The sequence below is a fragment of the Myxine glutinosa genome, chromosome 6 (assembly GCF_964187855.1).
Source record: "Myxine glutinosa chromosome 6, kmMyxGlut1.1, whole genome shotgun sequence".
Taxonomy (NCBI): Eukaryota; Metazoa; Chordata; class Myxini; order Myxiniformes; family Myxinidae; genus Myxine; species Myxine glutinosa.
The window spans coordinates 164,310,926-164,333,710 of NC_136266.1; the positions used below are offsets into that span (position 1 = coordinate 164,310,926).

The window sequence follows — 22,785 nt, forward strand, 5'->3', positions numbered from 1 at the left end:
AAATCTTGGGTTCATTTTATTGACAAGAATTACAAAAGCCCCAAATAAGCAGATAATGCCCTTGAAAGCAATGGGTTGGCGCTTCACAATCCTCTACTATACACCGCTATGGACACTCGAGGGCCAAGTTCAGGGCGTATAGTAGGGGGCATCTGCTGAGGTATTAAAAATAATAAATAAACAATCCATGTAATGGGGGACGTTCGCAGATCTGTGAACCCCAAACACAGAATCCTCAACTGAATAACCAGTCAAGGCTTAACTTCGAATCTATTTGACCTTGCCGGACACCCAACCGGTCCCCGAAGTTTCGTCCAAATCCGTCCACAACTTTTTGAGATATCCTGCTATGTATCGTTTTTGGCCCCATCTCCCAATGGTGAAGAATCACTGAAAAATTCTAGTCGCCGAATCCAGATCTTCATCAAAATCTAATCATTTCGTCCTTGTCACAAACGCGACATCTCTGCCTGCGACCGTTCACTTGAACTAGATTCTTCTATTCTGATGTGAAAAGCGAAATGTACAACATTTAACAACTAAACGCGGACGTCATAGGAAACACCGTTTAGATTTCCCGCCCGTTGTGTGTTTTCTCTTGAACTTCTCCCAGCCGCTGGTCGTGTCTTTTGACCAAGCAGGAGTTAAATTAATTGAAATGATTTAATCTGAAAGCTCCGGTGAGTAATCCTCAAACGATCTCTTGTTATTATCTTCCACTGATTTTAAAATAACATTTACCTCAGCTGAGGAAGAAGCCAGGACGAGCATTTCATGCGATCCACAGGTGCTTGGAGTGCTGACCACGCCCAACAGGTGAATTATTGTGTTGTAGAGAAGTAAAGTCGTCCTGGTTTTAACAATGTTTTATTTATAATTCAGCCATTCTGCACTCTGTCTGCGGAAATATTCACATTTCTTCTTTGACCAAGTTGCACTTTCACCCCTGATCGTTTGCCCTCCTAATTCCGCCTCTTCCGTTGCCGAGCAACGGGTTTTGAGACAGATCTTCGAAGGAATGAGGGAGAAGAGTGAAGGCTGAAAGAAGGAGGTGAGCAGCAGGGGTGTGTTCCATCAGCAAGCCGCTTGTAATATCGATAATAACAGGTGTCGAACACTCCGCTCTGTTACCTTGGAGTGCTTACTTAAGCGCTTTGAATCAAGCGAGCCGCTTGGCTAGCGATAAGCGAGCTGCTTGCTCACGGAACACCCTGGGAATTGAGGCCCACATGGTCCGCCGGCTGGTCGTGCACCCCCACCCCTAGTACCATACCTGGGTGGCATCTTTTGATTCCTTTGGATGTCCTGCGTGAGTAATACGATGTTAACATAAAATATCTTGGGTTGGAAATTTGTACTTCAGGTACCTTGTTGATAGGTGCCCATAGTCACGTGAAGTGAACTTCATACTCTGAAATTTCGGGAATGTGGTTGCTCAGCAACCTCCTGCCTCAATTTGAATAAACCTTTCGTTGATTGTTGCATATCATTTGAAAGGTTAAATCCATTGTCTGTTCAAGGATGTAGCAAATATTCATTTCTGATGAATATTTATCCGAACAGTCATGAAATCACAATAATAAACGAGACCGTCACAAGGAGGAGCACACATACCTCCACCTGACTGTTTATTTATTGTTATTTTTTTTGTATACAAGTTCGAGGTTCGTGTAAGAGCTAACATTGATCACAAAAAGACAAACTGACACATAAAACGTATGATAAAGGGAGCAGGAGACAACATGGAGAGCAGGGATATCGGGAGATCTGTGGGAGGGTGAGGGCTTGGGGGGAGGAGGCATGGGAAGGGGTTTGGGGAGGGGGTGGGAGACGTAAAAAAACACATGGACACTGCTAGGGCTTCCAGGAAAGAAGTCGGTATTTCAAAAAAGTGGGTCTGGGGTGAATTAAGGCCAAACAAAAAAATATTCATGTTTAGCGGCCGCGCCCGCTTCCTTTTTTCTTTTCTTTTTCTTTTTTTTTTTAAACATCGTTCGACTGATCGCGAGCAATCAATTTTCTCACTCTCTCGATTTGATAGTCTCCATCATAATTGTTTCATGGCCGCTCACACAAAATAATCCCGTCTGTGATACATGTACATGCAGGTCCAGCAGTAATATGCGGCTGGTTGTTGTAGACTAGCAAAACGTGTGAGCGTGCTATAGAATGTTCGCTAGCGCTGGCGTGCTGTAGTTTATTTGCAAAGTAGAGTACACGTAGCTTTACCATGTTAGGAAGAAGATATGGTTGAGAAATAATGAAATATAATGTAAAATGCATTTAGATACATTATTGTATTGTAATAATAAAATAGGTAAGATATTGTTTGCAAATCTCATCTTGAATTTTTCTGTATACCTGTATAAAGACACAAAAGAAAACAAAGTACAGTTGTGTAGCGGTTGCCGCTGAACATACACAATCGCCTTACACCTGCCGAGGACGCAACCATGGAGCGATCGCTGTGCCGGGCTCGCCCAGACCACCCGGAGACGCTCAGTCTCGCCTTTCCCGGGCATGCCCGGACTCGCCTTTCCCGGGCCCGCCCGGCCTGTCCGGCGACACCCAGTCTCGCCGTTCCCGGGCATGTCCAGGCACGCCTGGCCCATCCGGCGACACCCAGTCTCACCGTTCCCGGGCATGTCCAGACTCGCCCAGGTCTCCCGGACACGCCCAGTCGCGCCTTTTAAGGGCAAACGCTCCGGCATGAGATATTCGAGTGCTTGTATATAATGCTTTCGCCCTCTCATTGGTGGAACGCGCACGACGCCTGCTCGACCTGCCCGAGCTCGGCGACACGCGCCTGTCCGAGCGAATGGATTACATGCTCTCGTTGCTCGGGGAGCACGCCCCGGATTTTCTTTTTCAAGAGCTGTTCCTCCGTCAGCTGCCTAGCCAGGTACGCCTCGCCCTGGCAAGCACGCAGATCACGGATCCCCGCGCCCTCGCCAGGGAAGCCGACAAGATCTCCTCGGCAGGCCAACGCATCGGGGCAGCGACCTGGAGCCCGCCGCCGTCTGAAGCAACGCCCATGGCGCCCGAGCACCCAGCACGGTCGGCGGCCGAACTGCCGGCGCAATTGGCGGCCGCTACGCCGCGCCGACCGCCTCCAACACGACGACCGGGGCCTACACCTGACCAGGCGTGGTGTTACTACCATGCCAGGTTCGGACAAAAGGCCCGGACATGCCGACCCCCGTGCACTTTCGGCAAGTCGGGAAACGGCCGGGCCGGCGTTCATTACCAGCCATGAGTGCCAGTCACACGGGCAACTTACTTTTTATCAGGGACAAAGCGTCCGGACGGTGCTTCCTGTGTGACACCGGCGCCCAACTGAGCATCATACCCACCTCCGATCAGGACAGGCAGTCCGCGGTTTGTGGCCCCTCCTTGGTGGCGGCCAATGGATCGGCCATCTGCACCTTCGGCCCGCGCAACGTCACCCTCTGCTTCGGCAGCCAGCGCTTTCATTGGACTTTTGTGACCGCAAGCGTGCCCATGGCTCTGTTGGGCGCCGAATTCCTCTGCGCACACGGGCTGCTGGTTGACGTCAAACGGCGTGGCCTCGTCAACGCCGAGACCTTCAGCTCCCTCGCATGCACGTTGAGCAGCTCCGCGCCGACCGAGCTAGCATGCGCCCTCCCGGCGGCGAACGAGTTTGCTTGCCTGCTCGCGGAGTTCCCGGCCCTCACGCGGCCGACGTTTTCGGCTGTCGCGGTACGACATGGTATCGAGCACCACATACCAACTACGGGCCTGCCGGTCTACGCCAGAGCCCGCCGCCTCGACCCAGCCAAGCTCGCCATGGCCAAAGCCGAGTTCGATGCTTTGGAACACCTCGGCATCATGCGGCGCTCCGATAGTGCGTGGGCTTCGCCACTACACATCGTACCGAAGCCGGGGGGCGGCTGGTACCCATGTGGTGACTACCACCGCCTTAACGACGTTACCACCCCCGACAGGTATCCGATCCCGCACATTCAAGACTTCTCCGCTCGTTTGGCAGGATGGGTCATTTTTTCGAAGATCGATTTGATACGGGGATACCACCAGGTACCTGTCAGGCCGGCCGACGTCCCAAAAACGGCCGTCATCACGCCGTTCGGCTTATTCGAATTCCTTTGAATGCCATTTGGCCTCAAGAACGCGGCTCAGGCGTTCCAGCGCTTGATGGACGGCATGCTGCGCGACCTGCCGTTCCTCTTCGTCTACCTGGACGACATCCTCGTCGCCAGCGCGTCCCAGGCCGAGCACCTCCTCCACCTCCGAACACTGTTCGGGCGCCTCAGCGAGCACGGCCAAATTGTCAACCCGGCCAAATGCCACTTCGGCACGACGGCCGTTGATTTTTTGGGCCACCACATCACCAAGAACGGGGCCATGCCGCTGCCTACCAAGGTCGAGGCCATCACCGCGTTTCCGCGTCCCCGCTCCATCAAGGCCCTGCAGGACTTCCTCGGAATGGTGAATTTCTATCACCGCTTCGTGCCCCGCGCTGCTCAGCTCATGCGGCCCCTCTACGAAGCCCTCCGGGGCAAGCCGGCCAAACACGACGTCGTCTGGTCCGCAGCCATGGACGCGGCATTTACAAGCTCAAAGCTGGCCCTCGCCGACACAACACTGCTCGCTCACCAGGTGCTCAACGCTCCCATCGCCCTCACCACGGATGCCTCCGACTACGCGGTGGGTGCCGTACATGAGCAATGGGTGAACGGGGTTTGGCAGCCACTCGCTTTTTTCAGCCGGCAACTCCGCCGAACGAGCTCAAATATAGCACGTTTGACCGCAAGCTCCTCGGTCTACACTTGGCCGTTCGCCATTTCCGCCACCTCCTGGAGGGCCGACCCTTCACGGCTTTCGTCGACCACAAGCCGTTGGTTTACGCAATGGCCAAAGTCACGGAGCCGTGGTCGGCCCGCCAGCAGCGCCACCTCTCCGCTATGTCGGAGTTTACCACGGACATCCAGCACGTCGCCGGCAAAGACAACGCCGTGGCCGACTGTCTTTCTCGGGCCAGCGCGAACGCGGTCCACCTCGGCGTGGACTTCACGCTTATGGCGGCTGACCAGACCACCGACACCATGGTGCAAGCCCTCTTGGCGGCGGACACGGGCCTCCGCCTGGCCAACGTCCCCTTCGCGGACACTGTCCTGCTCTGCGACGTCTCCCAAGGCCAGCCTCGCCCCATCGTGCCCGTTACTTGGCAACGCCGCATCTTCGCCTCCCTCCACGGCCTTTCCCACCCGGGCCGGAAAGGTTCCCAGAAGCTGGTGTCGGCGCGATTTGTCTGGCACGGCCTTCGACGGGATGTCCGCGATTGGACCAGCACCTGCACGGCCTGCCAACAGGCCGAGATCCACAGACACAACCAGGCCCCGCTGGCACCTTTCACCATGCCCGAACGGCGTTTCGACCACGTCAACGTGGACCTGGTGGGCCCCCTCCCCCCATCAGGGGTTTCACACACCTGCTCACCATGGTGGACAGGACCACCCGGTGGCCGGAGGCCGTTCCCCTCGTCTCCACCACCACCGCCGACGTGGCGCAGGCTTTCTTCGCCACCTGGGTCGCCTGTTTCGGCGCACCGGCGGACGGATCGCGGGCCGCAGTTCACCTCCGAGCTGTGGGGCGCGGTCGCCCGCAACCTGGGGGTCAGGCTCCACCGTACCACGGCCTACCACCCCCATGCCAACGGGTTGTGCGAGCGGTTCCACCATTCCATGAAGGCCGCGCTCATGGCCGGCCTTCAGGACTGCGGTTGGATCGACCGGCTACCGTGGGTCCTTTTGGGCCTCCACACGGCCCCCAAGGAGGACCTCCGGGCGTCCACCGCCGAGCTGGTCTACGGCCAGCCGCTACGCGTCCTGGGCGAATTCGTGCCCGACGCTACCAGTCCCTGGTCCGCAGCTCGACAGCGCTCGGACCTCCAGGAGACCGCCCGACGGTTTGCCCCCGTGCCAACGTCCCACCATGGTGACCCCCAGGCCTACGTCCCCCCAGCGCTTCACACAGCGGAGTACGTTTTTGTGCGTCCACTGGGGGCCACTCAGGTCGCCGTACGACGGACCCTTTCGGGTCCTGCGACGGGACGACAAGTCCTTCATCATCGACGTCGGCGGCAGGTCGGACCGGATTTCGGTGGACCGCCTCAAGCCGGCGCACGTGGACATCGACCAACCACCTCGGTTGGCCCTTCCTCCGCGGCAAGGCCGCCCCCCGTCCACGGTGCCTCCCGCTCGACCACCCACCCCCACACCGGACCCCCCCCCCCCCCACGACCATCCAGGGGTCGCTTCGGCCAGGTCATCAGGACCCCCCTTAAATTGACCCTGCCGGTGCAAGTCGATTCTGGGGGGGCGTGTGTAGCGGTTGCCGCTGAACATACACAATCGCCTTACACCTGCCGAGGACACAACCACGGAGCGATCGCTGTGCCGGGCTCGCCCAGACCGCCCGGAGACGCTCAGTCTCGCCTTTCCCGGGCATGCCCGGACTCGCCTTTCCCGGGCTCGCCCGGCCCGTCCGGCGACACCCAGTCTCGCCGTTCCCGGGCATGTCCAGGCACGCCCGGCCCGTCCGGCGACACCCAGTCTCGCCATTCCAGGGCATGTCCAGACTCGCCCAGGTCTCCCGGACACGCCCAGTCACGCCTTTTAAGGGCAAACGCTCCGGCATGAGATATTCGAGTGCTTGTATATAATGCTGCCCGATAAACGGGCTTTTCAGAGTACCCGAGTTGATTTGATGCAATAAAGAAACTCGGACGAATTCCAGCTTTTTGTCGCGTCCATTCTTTCGATTCGAGTTGGAGCACAGCTCCTTCAGTATGCAAATATATGAAATGGTCTCTTTTACTCGTCTTTTATTAATACTAGGGCATGCCCGTACTATATATATATCTAAAATTATATCCCCCCCCCCTCTATTTACATGAAATGGTTTGGTTCATTCGCAAAGCCAAAGCGAACGGCTTGCGAGTACGGTGACAATCCCCCCCCCCCTCTATTTACATGAAATGGTTTGGTCCAAAGCGAACGGCTTGCGGAGTTTGGTAAAGAAATCGCCATAGCTCGGTAACTACTTCTCCGATTAATATGAAACCTTGAAAAGGCACATCCTCGGGTCCCCAGCAATATACCTGGCAAGTTTCAAGTATATCGGACCGGTAGTTGTCGAGAAACAGCGGTCACAGACAAACACACAGACACACAGACATTCACACAGAGATTACTGGAATTATAGATAGATGTTACTCAGTACATGTTGTATTTTGTCAACACAGATCGTCAAGACCCAAACATTCTACATGTATTTCAAATCCAAAGAAACAAAAAAGCAGGCGACCATCTTGGGAAAAATGAGCCTGGCGGCCATTTAAAAAAAAAAAAAAAGGTGCCTCCTCCTCCTTTTTTTTCAAAAAGGCAGGACGCTAAACATGTTTTTTTGGGGGGGGGCCTAACGAGGGTAGTAAAGATCAAGGTTTTGGATGGGGGAAGATAAGAGATGGTGGTGAACAGCTGTTTTAAAGACCTGGAGGAAGGAGTGGGATTGACGAGAGTGAGGGAGTTTATTCCAGAGGTGGGAGGAGATGAGTGAAGGTGAGTAGAGAGTCCTGATTTTGTCTTGATTCAGTCTTGATTTTGGCAGTTTCATGAGAAGAGGGTTGCTGGTAGATCTTGTGCGACATGTCGGAATATTTTGGGGACAGAGCACAGACAGAGCTGGGGGAGCAAGGCCGGATAGGAGTTGGTAGAACACAGAAAGGCCACCAACCTGCCTGTGGTGAGTAAGTGAGAGGACCTTGGAGTTCGCTTCATCGCAGGAGATTCCAATAATTCTGAAAGCTTTGGTTTCAACAGTGTGAAGACGAGCTAGGTGTGAGGCAGGAGCACCGACCCAGAGGGGAGAACAGTATTCCATTGAGCTGCGGATGAAAGCCTTGTAAGTGGTGAGGAACTCAAGTGTGCCAAGGAAGGACTTCGCACGACGGAGGATGCCTAGTCGGCGACTGGCTTTGGAGGCCAGCTTGGAAATGTGGTTTTCTCAGGAAAGATCATGGCAGATAGTGAGACCCAAAAGCTTGAGTGACAGAACTTCTTGTAGAGGATTCTTCAGAAAGTAGATGGGAGGGTTGTCCAGTCGGTCTTTTCGGAAAGACATAGTAAGAGCAGAGTTCTCAGGACCGAACTCTCTTATCTGTCTCCCTCTTCCAAATCCTGGTGGCGTCTGGTCAAATCTGTTTCTGGTGTTTGTTCCCCCTCCATCCCCTCGCTCACCTCAAATGGCCACACGGCTGACTCCGCACGTGAAAAAGCTGAATGCCTCAATTCGGTGTTTGCCTCTAAATCTTGTGTCCCAAACCCATCCCTCTCTGTACCCACCGTACCTAGTCGTACCCAGCTGCTCCTGGACTCTGTGTCCTTTCCTCCTGACAAGGTGGAAAAGTTTCTGTCAACCCTCGACTCGGATTCTGCAACTGGACCTGACGGCATCAGCCCACGGGTCCTAAAATCCTGTTCTTCCGCTCTTTCACTCCCTCTCTCTGTTCTCTTCACCCTCTCTTTTGCTCAAGGTCATCTGCCATCTGCTTGGAAATCTGCCAACATCACCGCTTTGCACAAAAAAGGTGCAAAAACAGATCCCAGCAACTACAGACCAATCAGCCTTCTCCCAATTATCAGCAAAGTCATAGAATCCATCATTGCTTCAGATATGAAATCTTTCCTCTTCTCCAATGGCTTGATCTCTGATCATCAATTTGGTTTCAGACCTGGACACTTTACTCTGGACATGCTGCTTCTGCTTTCTCAACAATGGATGGAGGTCCTCAATGCCAAACAGGAATTTAGAGCAGTCTCCCTTGACATATCACGTGCCTTCGATACGGTCTGGCACCCCGCTCTGCTCACCAAACTCTCCTCTTTTGGTATCCATGGAAATCTCCACGCATGGCTGGCGGACTTCCTCTCTAGTCGTAGTCAACGTGTGGCCCTGAATGGGTTTCTCTCATCTCCTCTTCCTGTTCAGGCTGGAGCTCCACAAGGCAGTGTTCTGGGCCCTGTGCTTTTTCTGGTCTTCATCAATGATCTCTCTGACTCTCTTGAAAATCCTCTGTATCTCTTTGCTGATGACTCTACTCTCTGTCGCTCCATTCTTCATCCCTCAGATCGGCAGTCTGCAGCCTCCTCACTCTCTGCAGACCTGGACAAAATCACAGACTGGGCAAACAAGTGGAACATGTCTTTCAATCCTGACAAATCTCACAGTCTTACGATGTCTCTCCGAAAAGACCGACTGGACAACCCTCCCATCCACTTTCTGAATAATCCTCTCCAAGAACTTCTGTCACTCACGCTTTTGGGTCTCACTATCTGCCATGATCTTTCCTGGGAAAACCACATTTCAAATCTGGCCTCCAAAGCCAGTCGCCGACTGGGCATCCTCCGTCGTGCGAAGACCTTCCTTGGCCCACCTGAGCTCCTCGACACATACAAGGCTTTCATCCGCAGCTCAATGGAATTCTGCTCTCCCCTCTGGGCTGGTGCTCCTGCCTCACATCTCGCTCATCTTCACGCTGTTGAAACCAAAGCATTCAGAATCATTGGAATCTCCCGCGATGAAGCTAATTCCAAGGGCCTCTCACTCACTCACCGCAGGCAGGTTGGTGGTCTTTCCGTCTTCTACCGACTCCTCTCTGGCCTTGCCCCCCCAGCTCTCTCTGGGCTGTGTCCCGCAAATATTCCTACAGGTCGCACAAGATCTGCCTGCAACCCTCTTATGGTCAAACTGCCAAAATCAAGACTCTCTGCTCACCTTCACTCCTTCATTCCTCTTTTCTCCCGCCTCTGGAACAAACTCCCTCACTCTCTTCAATCCCACTCCACCCTCCAGGTCTTTAAAACAGCTGTTCACCACCATCTCTTATCTTCCCCCATCCAAAACCTTGATCTTTTCTACCCCCGCTAATTTCACCCCAATTCCACTTTTTTGAAATACCAACTTCTGTCCTGGAAGTCCTTGGTGTCCTTGTGTTTTATACTTCTCCCTCCCCCCCCCCCCCCTTCCCACGCCTCCTCCCCCCAAGCCCTCTCCCTTCCACACATCTCCATGCTCTCAAATGTTGTGTTTGTGTGCTTCCCCTTCTCTCCCCATCTTGTCTTCCGCTCCCTCTTTTTATATATTTTGTTTGTCTGGTTGATTTGTTTGTGAAGTAAATGTTAGCTCTTTCACGCGCCTCGATTCAGTATACAAAAAAAAAAAAAAAAAAAAAGTGTGAGATTTGTCAGGTTTGTAAGACATGTTCCACTTGTTTGAACAGTCTGTGATTTTGTCCAGGTCTGCAGAGAGTGAGGAGGCTGCAGACTGCAGACTGCCAATCTGAGGGATGAGGAATGGAGCGGCAGAGAGTGGAGTCATCAGCAAAGAGATGGAGAGGATTGCGTTTGTGCTCAACCCAATCGTTTTATTGCGTCCCCATCTATTCAGTCCTATGCTCAACAACTTCGTCATTCTGGTTTCCAGTTGTTGAGCAAACGCAGGAATTGTCTTCTCTTGCGTTTTGGTCTTGGTCTTTTAAAATGTGATCGTCACCGTGACATTCTTCCTCCGACCCGACAATCCGTGTCTCGATATAATATGCAACTCAGGAATGCTCAACATCTTGACCTACCTCGGTGTGAGACTCAGAGATACAAGAATTCAACAATTCCTTTTTTGATTGAAATGCTTAATTCTGTTATGTCGGTGCATCTTACTATAATTCACCAAATGTCCATCTGTCTGTTCGGAGGGAACCGTAAAAACTGCTGAACCGATCGCAAAGATATTTTGGGTGCGTAATCCTGGGACCCCTGGGAGTAAAATAGGGTATTTAGTTTTCCCAATTTCAGCTTTCGTCTCCAGCATTCTCAGGTTTGGACTCCCACATAACATTCGCGTTCGCGTAATGTTCATTGTGATGATGTTCTCATTGTGACGATGTTGTGACGATGTATGTGTTCACGGTAGTGTTTGACGTGAAGGTGTGAACGTAATTTCGTAATGTTTTTCATTTTGTAATCCTTTAATGAACGTTTAATGTTTAATGAACGTTTCATGTTTAATGAACGTTTAATGCCCTTCGATGTCGAGGGCCGCACGCGCGCTACAGTGGACTTGCCAGCGTGTACCATGCCCTTCGCCGTCAGGCTCGGGTAAACCGCTGAGCCCCATCTGTGATGGGGACTGGGGCTTGAGACAGTATACTTCATTAAAAGTATAACAAGGCGGCCATCCTGGATTTTGACGTGGCGACCCAATTTTTAATAGCGTTCTCCCTTATGTGTAGATACACCCACACATCAGATTAGAAGTTGGTACTTCGCTTATTTTTCAAGATATTCCGCTCACAAGGTTCAGACATACATGGCGGCGGCCATCTTGGATTTTGACGTGGTCACCCAATTTTCAATAGCGTTCTTCCTTATGCCAAGATACACCCACACACCAGATTAGAAGTTGGTACTTCGCTTATTTTTCAAGATATTCCGCTCACAAGGTTCAGACATACATGGAGTCAGACATAAATGGCGGCGGCCATCTTGGATTTTGACGTGGGTTGCACCCACACACCAAATTAGAATTCGGTCCTTCGCCTACGCACGCACGCATGTACATACGCACGCACGGACGGACACACGGAAGGAGGGGAAAACCATAGTACCCCTTTCGCTCCGTGGTGCGACGGAGGACAATAAACGCAGTCTCCATCGATCTTGCCAAGGCCGGAACAGCTATCGGCTCAAAATCCTTTTAACTGTTGATTTGGTACAGTTACACGTATCGGGAATTTGGTACACGTATCGGGAGTACATATGACACAGCGATTGTGAACACTATTATCGATCACGATTCACGATCACGATCATCACGATCATAGTGTGTCGATCACGATTTGAAACACTATGGAATAATATTTACCGATATGAACAGTGATGTGGCTTTTATTGAAATTCTAAAGATACTGTTTAGATTGTGATGATTTGCGTGTGATATGATTCAACGGATGTTTACATGAATCGTTTAAAATAAAAAAAACCTTCAATTTCCGATATTTTTTTTCCTTTTCATTTGGCCTTCCCAATTGAAGCCCCGCCCATAGGGCGGGTACCGTTGCCAGTTCATATAAACATCCGTCAAATCATATCACACGTAAATCATCAAAATCAAAACAGTATATTTAGAATTTCATTAAAAGCCACATCACTGTTCATATCGGTAAATATTATTCCATCGTGTTTCAAATCGTGATATCAACTGTACGCTTTTCTTTAGGGAAAATAATTGAATGATTTTGTACCTCTTCTTCAGCTTAGAACTTCAGGATAGACGACATTGCTGATAAAAGTTCCTTTTCTCGAATTGCACGAATATGTGAATTGTGATTGTTTCATTGTGATGTTTGTGCGGCGACGGGCGGTGTGTTCAAGGGGCAGGGACTTAATCAACGCGAGCTGATGACTCGCGCTTACTGGGAATTCCTCGTTCATGGGACACTGTCTCAAGCCCCAGTCCCCATCACGGATGGGGCTCAGCGGTTTACCCGAGAGCAAGGTACACGCTGGCCCATCCAGTGTAGCGCGCGTGTGGCCCCGGACACCGAAGGGCATTAAACGTTCGTTAAACATTAAACGTTCATTAAAGGATTACGAAACGAAAAACATTATGAAATTACGTTCACACCATCACGTCAAACACGACCGTGAACACATACATCGCCACAACATCGTCACAATGAGAACATCGACACAACGAACGTTATGCGAATGTTATCCGGGAGTCCAAACCTGAGAATGCTGGAGACCAAAGCTGAAATTGGGAAAACTAAATGGTCTACTTTACTCCCAGGGGTCCCAGGATTACCCACCCAAAATATTGTTGTGGATATGAGGACTGCATATATATTTTTTTATTGTGTGCTGTATGATTATTATTATTGTTGTTGTGCTGTGCCTCCTGCCTCCGGAGCTGTGTAAGATCAAAAGGGCGTCCCATATTCCACAAGCATACACGTCAGCCAATCATAGGATATTCATGTTCGATAGTTATATCTTATTCTGTGTTTTAAGATAAGGCTGTGTCTCCCATTAATTGAAATACTCCATTGCACCAGTGAAAGAGAATAGATCCCCTTCCATTCCCATCCCCAAAAATCCCCATTTCCTTCACATCCCCCCTTTCGTGATTGCCGACCCTCGATTGCCATATTACATCCCCTCTCGTCATTGCTGAGCCTCGATTCCCAATCACCTCCCCTCCAATAACCGCCATTGACCACGAGGCTCGAGTCAGGGAAGAAAGGCGTGTCTCCACCTCGTCAGAGGAGGGGAGGGGCGCGCCCGCCCGTCGTCGTCCGGGGCGGAGCCCGAGGGTCGCGCGACCAACCAGGGCCGCGGTGAGTGACCCGGTAGGTGTGCCCTCGGAGTCGGCGGCTTGATTTCGCTGGAGGTGATAAAAGCGACTGTAAGGGACTGCTTTAAGAGAGAGGCCTTGGAGATGAGCATGAGATGAGAAGAGAAGAGAAGAAGAAAGAGAGTTGCAAGGAGTTGGTCACAGTCGGTTGCCAGAGAGAGAAGTCGGTGGTGAGGAGTGAGAGAAGCAAGAAAGAGTTGAGGGTTGAGGGACCAGACCAGTGAGACAAGTCCTGGGAACGCAGCGGACGGAGGCCGCCGCAGCCGCGACACCCGACCGCCAAAGGGGGCCTGAACGGCGGTTCGGAGCAGGGCCGAAACGGAACGGCGGCTGCTGAACGCGCCGGTTGTGCTGCAAGACCCCCCCTTGGACCTTTCCTCTCCCGCCAGCCATCCACCTTCTGCCATCCCTGGCATTCCCCGTGTGAGTCGTCTTTGTTTGTTCTGTCCTGGGTAATAAGTTAAGTCTGTAGATAAGCTAAATTTGCACTGTGTCACATGCGTCTTGTACTTGTAAATAAACTGAATTGCTTTTTGTTGCTTGTGTGTAAATAGTAGGAATAAATTTAGTAGTATTTCCAACCTGTTTGTCTTCATTTTCCTCTTTGCATTGCGTCGTTTTCGTCTTTTCCCTCATTGAGCAGCTGGGGTGCGATACGGCCAAAGTCTGGGTGAATCGGGTGAGTTTTGTTAGGTCGCGGTTCTAAACCACCGCTCGGTCTATAACATCTAACCGCGATCTATAACAATTGGTGTCTGGGAGTGAGATTCGGGGCCCGAACCAAATTTTTAAAACATCTAGAAAAAAAATTTTGGTCAAAATTACGAGCTGCCGAACTTTGTTTTGTTTTAAAGGAAGAGCCCGAATTTTGAAATCGCGCCATGGCTGTCCAAGGCGACGGGATGCCGGTGGGAGAGATAGAGGGGTTAGAAGTAACCCAGGACTTCGGGGAAGAAAGGGAGGAGGAAAATGGCAATGTGGTTGCGGGAATTTCAGGTGCACAAAATGGCGCTCTAGCGCACGTGATTACAGCGGCGCCACATTTAGCCACGCCCATGGTCGCGGTAGGCGAACCGGAGATGCCAATGGATTTGAACCTTTTTTTTATACAAATGAAGGCCCTTATGGCCCAGAATAGTGAGCAATTGGGGGTAATGGGGAACCGGATGGATGCTCAGAGTGAGCAATTGGGGGTAATGGGGAACCAATTGGGGGTAATGGGGAACCGGATGGATGCTCAGGGTGAGCGATTGGAGGGCAAGATGGGGGTAATGAGGGACGAAGCGAGGGGTACTGGTGAGAAGGTAGACAAAAATTTTGAGGGGTTAGACAATGGGATAAAAGAGGTGAGACATGGGTTAGAGGGGGTAGAAAATAGAATGGCTGCCCAGGAGAATCAGATAGAGGGAGTGAAAAATGGGTTAATGGGGTTAGAAAATAGGATGGAGGACAAATTGCGGGAAATAGGGGAACAATCCGCTCGGGAAATCGAACAGATGGGGAACCAGATGGAGGAAATACGACGAGGGGTGAGTGAGGAGGTCTCGGGGCTGCGCGAGGAGGTAAAGCGAGGCGAAAAGCGTATAGAGAAAGAGGTGAGAAATAATACGGCAAAGTTACAGGGGGGAATAGAAGATCTGACGGAGGAGGTGGAGCAGCTGACAGAGGGACAAACTAAGTTAGTGGAGCAGGTTCAAAAGAACACTGCGGTACTAGGAGGGTTAAAGGCGACACAAAAAGAAATTAAAAACGAATTAATAGCGACGCAGAGGCAATGTCAGATGGTACGGGAGGAACTGACAATGAGGGTGGAGGAGGTGACAGAGATAATGGAGACAAAGGACCGGCAGGTGAGGATGCACATAGAGACGGTCACGGTAGCCTTAGAGGACGAACTTGAGGGGACGCACCGAGAAATAAAAGAGGTTAAACAAAAACTAGAGGAAGTGGGAGAAGAGGTGAGTGAAATTAAGAAGGGACGGACAGAAACTAAGAGGGAGATAAAGGAGGAAGTCATGGAATATGTACAAGGTCTGTGTTCAAATCATGATGTGATGCTCACTAACCAAATAAAAAGTTTGCAGGTGGCAAAGGAGGTGCGGAGACAAGGTACGGAGGTGAGTGGCAATGTATATGATGTGAGGAAAGCTTCAGTTGGCTTGGGGATTGGTTTGGATCCGGGTGTTCGTGAGAGGCCGTTGGTGAAGTGTGCGACAGGTCTGGTGTGCGAAAAAAGAGGTGTGCGAGAATGTCCGACCATGGGGTGTGTGAGGAAAAAGTGCACGCCGAGGAGTGAGTGTACCGTCAGGAGTGAGCCGGTCGTAGCGCGTGTGCGAGGGAGCACAGGGAAGCGCGGTGTGGTGAGTGTTACGGAGGAAGTAACGAAAAAGTGTGCGCGGGAGGATGCGCGAGAAAGGTGTGTAACGGACGGGTGCATGGGGAAAGTGCATGCTGTCAAGAGTAAGGGAGAATGCATGCCTGTGGTGAGTGTTACGGAGGAAGTAACGAAGAAGTGTGCGCGGGAGGATGCGCGAGAAAGGTGTGTAACGGACGGGTGCATGGGGAAAGCGCATGCTGTCAAGAGTAAGGGAGAATGCATGCCTGTGGTGAGTGTTACGGAGGAAGTAACGAAGAAGTGTGCGCGGGAGGATGCGCGAGAAAGGTGTGTAACGGACGGGTGCATGGGGAAAGCGCATGCTGTCAAGAGTAAGGGTGAGTGCGCGACCGAGAGTGGAGGTGAGAGTAGTGAGAGTGAAACGGAGCGTGAGTTGGTTGTGGCAGGTGAGCGAGGATGTACACCTGGAATAGAAGGATGCACACCTGGAATGGTAGAGCGTGAGTGGGAATGCACGCTGGAATTGGTAGTGAGACACGTGGTTGGGTGTGCGGGTGAGAGCACACCTGTGATTGTCACAAAGGAGGTGACCGAGAAAGGGGCGCGAAGAGGTGTATTGGTGAGGTGTGCGAGCAACGAATGTGTGCCAAAGTGTTCGGTGGTCAGGTGTGTGACCAAGTCGGTGAGCGGAATGAGTGTACCGAGGTGTGAAAGAAAAGGTACGAGGAGAATGGGAACGGCTGCATGTATGAGCAAGAAAGAGGTAGCGTATGCATGTAGGCCTGCAGGTGAAGCGTCGACGGTAACCGGGTTAAAGGTTAGGTCGACTTTTAGCCGGATCGGGCCCTCGGTGCGTGCCGGGCTTCGCGTGCCGCGAGAACCAGCGGAGATCCGAGCCACGGCGGGTTCGAAAGGACCGCCGTGCGCGATCCACGCTGGGCCTCGCGTGGAGCGGCCGCGTCCGGGCTCCACAAGGCGGAGCGGGCAGCTCGATAGGAAGGGTCGTCATGGCGACCACTTTCTATTGAGACGTGCCGGCAGGTCGAGATCGGGACATTGGATGGCTCCACGCCGAAGTGGTGCATGGGATCTCGGCCCGGGTAAGCCTCCGTCCCTGCCCCGAATGCGGGACGTATCCAGCCGCTGGCACAAAACGACCCGCGTTCATTGCTCGGCTGTACGAAGCCGGGCTGTAGATGTGAATTGGCGCACCGAGAGGATGTAATAAGTAGACGGGTGATGTGAATTGGCGCACCGAGAGGATGTAATAAGTAGACGGGTGATGGTGATAGTGATAGTGATTTAAAACGAAATTTAGAAAAGTGAATGGAATTGGCAGTAAATGGAAAATTTTTGAATTGTTGGATTTGGACGAGCGAAATTGGTAGTGAGAGACCCCCGATGTGATGGGATGGCAAATCCACCATCCCTCACAGATGGGGGCAAAGGAGCACTAGATTATGGGGTGTATGGCAGTGAAAACTAGCCCGGGTGGGTTAGGATATGGTGTGTAGGGATCTAGCGAAGATTGACATTAGGTAACGTTAAGTTTAGTTAGTGACTGATACCTGTAGTGGGGACGCAGGTAGATTAGTATGGATGATAATGACGTGGGAGCGCAATAGTTTAAAGGGACGACTGGGAAGCGCAAGTTTCAGAGGGGAGAAGTTAGCTGAGATGATGCCGTGTGTGTGAGGATTGAACAGGTGAGAATGGAACAGGTGTGATTGCACAGGTGTGCAACTGAACAGGTGTGTGGAGCAGTGTATGAATGAGTGATGGTGATGTGTGTTGCGTTGACCAACTGGTCCAGAAAGAGGAGGAGGGTGCAGGTGGCACCAGGTGAGATTGCACAGGTGTGCAACGACAGGTGAATGAAAGACAGGTGTATGGAATAAATGGTATGGAGTATTGGAATGGATGGTCGTGGAGTGAGTATGGTGGAAATTGTGGAGTGGAGTGGATGGTGCGAAGGTGTGAATGGGGGAAGAGTGGACCCCCATCACGGATACCCGGGGCGGGTAGTGTAAGTGTTAGGTAGAGGGTACAGGTAAATTGTGGTTGGATATTGGCATCTGTGGTGCGGGTGAAAGAATGGTCTGTGGATGGGTGCATTAGTGTTGTGGAAATGGCTGGGCGTGTAGCCTGTTAGTGTGTGTAGTTGTTTGAGCACTCCACCACTGTGAGGATGTCGGCCAGGTGAGGCCGCAGGTGGGCTCTGGGAGCCGGTAGTAGTTGTTGTGGATGGGGCCCGAGGATCCGGAGGACGGACCCGGGTAGCCCAGTGCCAGAGGGCACCATGGGGTGACAGAGCCAGGAGAGGGGCTGCCCCCAGTTAGATAGGTTAGGGTGAGGAGCTAGGTAAGCTCGGGTGGCAACTACAGTGGTGGAGGTGTGCAGGTGGGTAGACCTGTTGGGAGAGCTACACGTCGCGGCCCAGAAATTGTGCGAGGGCACCGGGAGATGAATCGGGGGAGTGAGACCCCAAATTGAAAAGCACCACAGTTTGGCCAATGGGAATTGGTTTTTAGAACCCATAGTGTAAGAGGGCCAATGGTTTGGCCGGAGAAAGACCCCAGGTAGTGTAAAGTGTGTTAAAGTCATTTAGAGGATAGTTAGGATGGAGGATCTCCTCGCACCATCTGCACCCACTCACCGGAGGTGACAGGTAACTCCACACCATGCCAGGTTTTATTATTTTTTTATTGTGCAAATGTTTGGAATGTGAGACGCATCATGACGTGGGTGTGACATTGTGCTTTGATGTTCCATCTCTGCCTCCTTATGAGGATTGATGATGAATTGATGATGGCAAATTTTGAAGTAGAGGGATTGTGGAGACGAATTTGATATAGGGGAAATATGGGGAAGACGTGACAGTAGTGACGAATTGGTAATGTGTAGGTTTTGTACATATGGGGTAAGGGCAAGGGTGGGCTAGGTAACAGGGGGGTGACGTACGGTAGGGACGAGCTTTCTCACTTCGCCCTCCGTACGCATTTCGCCTTGCATTGCCTTTTTGATGTGTACCCTTGAGACCTTACCCCTCGCTCATCTGTCTTGTCCCCCCTTTTTTTGTCTCCCACATGAGGACCTGAGCGCCGTTGGGCGCCGAGGGGAGCGTGCGTGGGTCGGCCATTGTGCGCCCGAAATTCCCAGAACCAGCTGTCTGCATCGATGCACCACATTATGGACCACATGTCAGTGGCCGAGCACCACTTATGGACCCCATGGGTTGGGGCATGGCCCCTCTGCTGGAACCGGCCATGAGGGCCCGAAATCTTGCTAGCGGACCTTGGCCACAGGGCACCAATGCCCCACAGGTGAACCATACACATAGTCGGCCTGGTGGGCCATAAATAAATAAAAAGGACACATTGGGTGCAAGTTTTATTGAAAATAGGCCGCCAGTAAGCAAAGCAAAGAAAATGACAACAACTGGAAGAAATAATGATAACCAGCAGAGGGAGCCGAAGAGCAAGAGACACCTGCAGGGTTGGGTTTGTTGGTTTTATTTTATTCATTGAACAATGGGGACTGCACCGATTGGTGCTTGGGTGTGTATTGGTGCGTTTTTGGGTGCTTTAATGGTGCATTGATGCAGAGCAGACTGTCCTCCCCCCAGAAAGAACAATTACAGGTCCTGGGTTAGTTTTGTAAATAAAAGCAGAGTCATTGTAAATAATGCTCCCCACCGTCAGTGTATAGTTTGAAGACCATTCCGCAATTCGGTTAACTGTGGGCGAAAGTCTGTTAGGCAGGGTGCAATGGAGCAGCGGGACACATTTATTTATGTTTAAACTGTCGCACTCAGGGTCAGGTTAAAAATAGAGGGAACTACACCTACGTGTCACGCTAAAGCTAAAAGTTGTAGGCCCGGGACGTGCCTAAGAGGAGGAGAGTGCAGTGTTGTGGATATGAGGACTGCATATATATTTTTTTATTGTGTGCTGTATGATTATTATTATTGTTGTTGTGCTGTGCCTCCTGCCTCCGGAGCTGTGTAAGATCAAAAGGGCGTCCCATAGTCCACAAGCATACACGTCAGCCAATCATAGGATATTCATGTTCGATAGTTATATCTTATTCTGTGTTTTAAGATAAGGCTGTGTCTCCCATTAATTGAAATACTCCATTGCACCAGTGAAAGAGAATAGATCCCCTTCCATTCCCATCCCCAAAAATCCCCATTTCCTTCACATCCCCCCTTTCGTGATTGCCGACCCTCGATTGCCATATTACATCCCCTCTCGTCATTGCTGAGCCTCGATTCCCAATCACCTCCCCTCCAATAACCGCCATTGACCACGAGGCTCGAGTCAGGGAAGAAAGGCGTGTCTCCACCTCGTCAGAGGAGGGGAGGGGCGCGCCCGCCCGTCGTCGTCCGGGGCGGAGCCCGAGGGTCGCGGTGAGTGACCCGGTAGGTGTGCCCTCGGAGTCGGCGGCTTGATTTCGCTGGAGGTGATAAAAGCGACTGTAAGGGACTGCTTTAAGAGAGAGGCCTTGGAGATGAGCATGAGATGAGAAGAGAAGAGAAGAAGAAAGAGAGTTGCAAGGAGTTGGTCACAGTCGGTTGCCAGAGAGAGAAGTCGGTGGTGAGGAGTGAGAGAAGCAAGAAAGAGTTGAGGGTTGAGGGACCAGACCAGTGAGACAAGTCCTGGGAACGCAGCGGACGGAGGCCACCGCAGCCGCGACACCCGACCGCCAAAGGGGGCCTGAACGGCGGTTCGGAGCAGGGCCGAAACGGAACGGCGGCTGCTGAACGCGCCGGTTGTGCTGCAAGACCCCCCTTGGACCTTTCCTCTCCCGCCAGCCATCCACCTTCTGCCATCCCTGGCATTCCCCGTGTGAGTCGTCTTTGTTTGTTCTGTCCTGGGTAATAAGTTAAGTCTGTAGATAAGCTAAATTTGCACTGTGTCACATGCGTCTTGTACTTGTAAATAAACTGAATTGCTTTTTGTTGCTTGTGTGTAAATAGTAGGAATAAATTTAGTAGTATTTCCAACCTGTTTGTCTTCATTTTCCTCTTTGCATTGCGTCGTTTTCGTCTTTTCCCTCATTGAGCAGCTGGGGTGCGATACGGCCAAAGTCTGGGTGAATCGGGTGAGTTTTGTTAGGTCGCGGTTCTAAACCACCGCTCGGTCTATAACATCTAACCGCGATCTATAACAATATCTTTGCGATCGGTTCAGCAGTTTTTGCGGTACCTTCGAACAGACAGACGGACATTTGGTGAATTATAGTAAGATGAGGCGTTTCCAATGCAGTGGCAGATCAAACACGAGCGGGGGTTGGTGGGGGGTTATGGGGGGGGAGGGGGGTTTGGGGGAGAATGCTGCGGCTTACCTGTCGGTCTGACGGTGTCTTCACCCTGAAAATCAACTCAACCCTATTCAACTCAACCGGTTTTTCCGGTCCGGTCGTGAGAGGACGCTGGCGTCGTTTGCTCGCCGCTTCTCTGACTGGACCATTGTCCGTGTCTTGCTTTCCTGGTGGTCGTGGCGGATTTATGGCCATTGAGTCTTCCTCTGCGCGGTCCCGGCTCTGCTCTGCTGCTCCGGGCTTCACCTGCTCGGCTCCATCGCTGTTTCCTCGGGCCCACTCCCGTTGGTTGTGTCGATTGTTTCGCCTCCTCACCCTTGGCCGCGTGCTCGCTTTGCCTTCGCTCCTGCTGGCATGGCTCTGCGGTACTCTGCCGCAAGGCTTCTCCTGCTTAAAACCCGCTCCACCCCATCATGCATCTCTGCAATCAGATCGAATGGACTCCTGCGTCGACCCAGGTACATTCACCGTGGCTCCGGTCGTAAGTTTGTTTATTTACAATCAGGTCACTCCATCCCCATCCTCTGGTCGGCTCAGCGCACTCCCACTCATCGTCCCAACACACCTGGTCACAACAACGCACAAAATCGCACCTCCTGTCTGCGAACCCTGGCCAAATCACCTGGATTCATACCCGCCGTACAAAACAACATCAAGCTCACCCTGTTCAATACCCGGTCCCTCAACAACAAATGCCTCATCCTGAACGACTACATCCTGGAAAATAAACTGGACTTTCTCTGTCTCACTGAGACCTGGCAACAACCACTGGACTACTACACGCTCAACCTCACCACACCCAATGGATATTCTTACATCAATAAACCACGCTCGGAGGGCCGAGGTGGTGGAATTGCCGTTATTCACCGACAAGACATCAAGACCAACCTCATCTCCATCTCATCTGCTCCATCATTTGAACACCTGGCTTTTAAACTCTCTGGTCACACACAGTCAGTCATGGCTGTTGTCTACCGCCCTCCCAAACCACACCCATCATTCCTGTCTGACTTCTCCTACTTTCTGACCCAGCTATGTTCCCTCTCCCCCTCAATCCTCCTCCTTGGTGATTTCAATATCCACATGGACTCCACTGACTCCACGCTAACCACTGACTTCACTGATTTACTCACCTGCTTTAACCTCACTCAACATGTCAACTTTCCTACCCATAACCGTGGTCACATTTTGGACCTTGTCTGCTCTACTGGACTAATTTTGCACCATCTCTCTGGCTCCGACCTCACTCTCTCTGACCACCTAGCCATCACTCTGACCATCAACATCCCCACCCCAGCACCAAGGCATTATCGCACTATCAACTTCCGTAAGCTAAACGCTTTTTCACCTGCCTCATTCTCATCGACCCTCTCTGAAAAAATGTCCACTTCTCCCTTCGTTGACCTCCACACCCCTTCTGACCTCACTGACTACTACAACCACACTCTCTCTTCCTGCCTTGACCAAATTGCGCCTATAAAAACCAAAACAGTTTCTTTCACCCATTCTGCTCCCTGGTTTACCCCTGAGCTCCGCCTAATGAAAACTCGTGCTCGCCAACTTGAAAGACTCCGCAATAAAACAGGTCTCACAGTTCACTCCCAGGCCTACAAGGACCACATACAACACTATAAAGATGCCCTCTCCCGCGCCCGCTCCGCCTACTACTCTCAAAT

General features: G+C 51.8%; 1 long non-coding RNA gene across 1 annotated transcript; it reads left to right on the forward strand.

Moving 5' to 3' along the window:
- The first annotated feature begins 12,925 nt into the window (after nucleotides 1–12,925).
- LOC144892695 (uncharacterized) lies at nucleotides 12,926–20,792 on the forward strand. The gene is made up of 2 exons (XR_013623910.1): nucleotides 12,926–13,615; nucleotides 20,288–20,792. It is a non-coding gene; the product is annotated as an uncharacterized LOC144892695 (long non-coding RNA).
- Nucleotides 20,793–22,785: the final 1,993 nt, after the last annotated feature.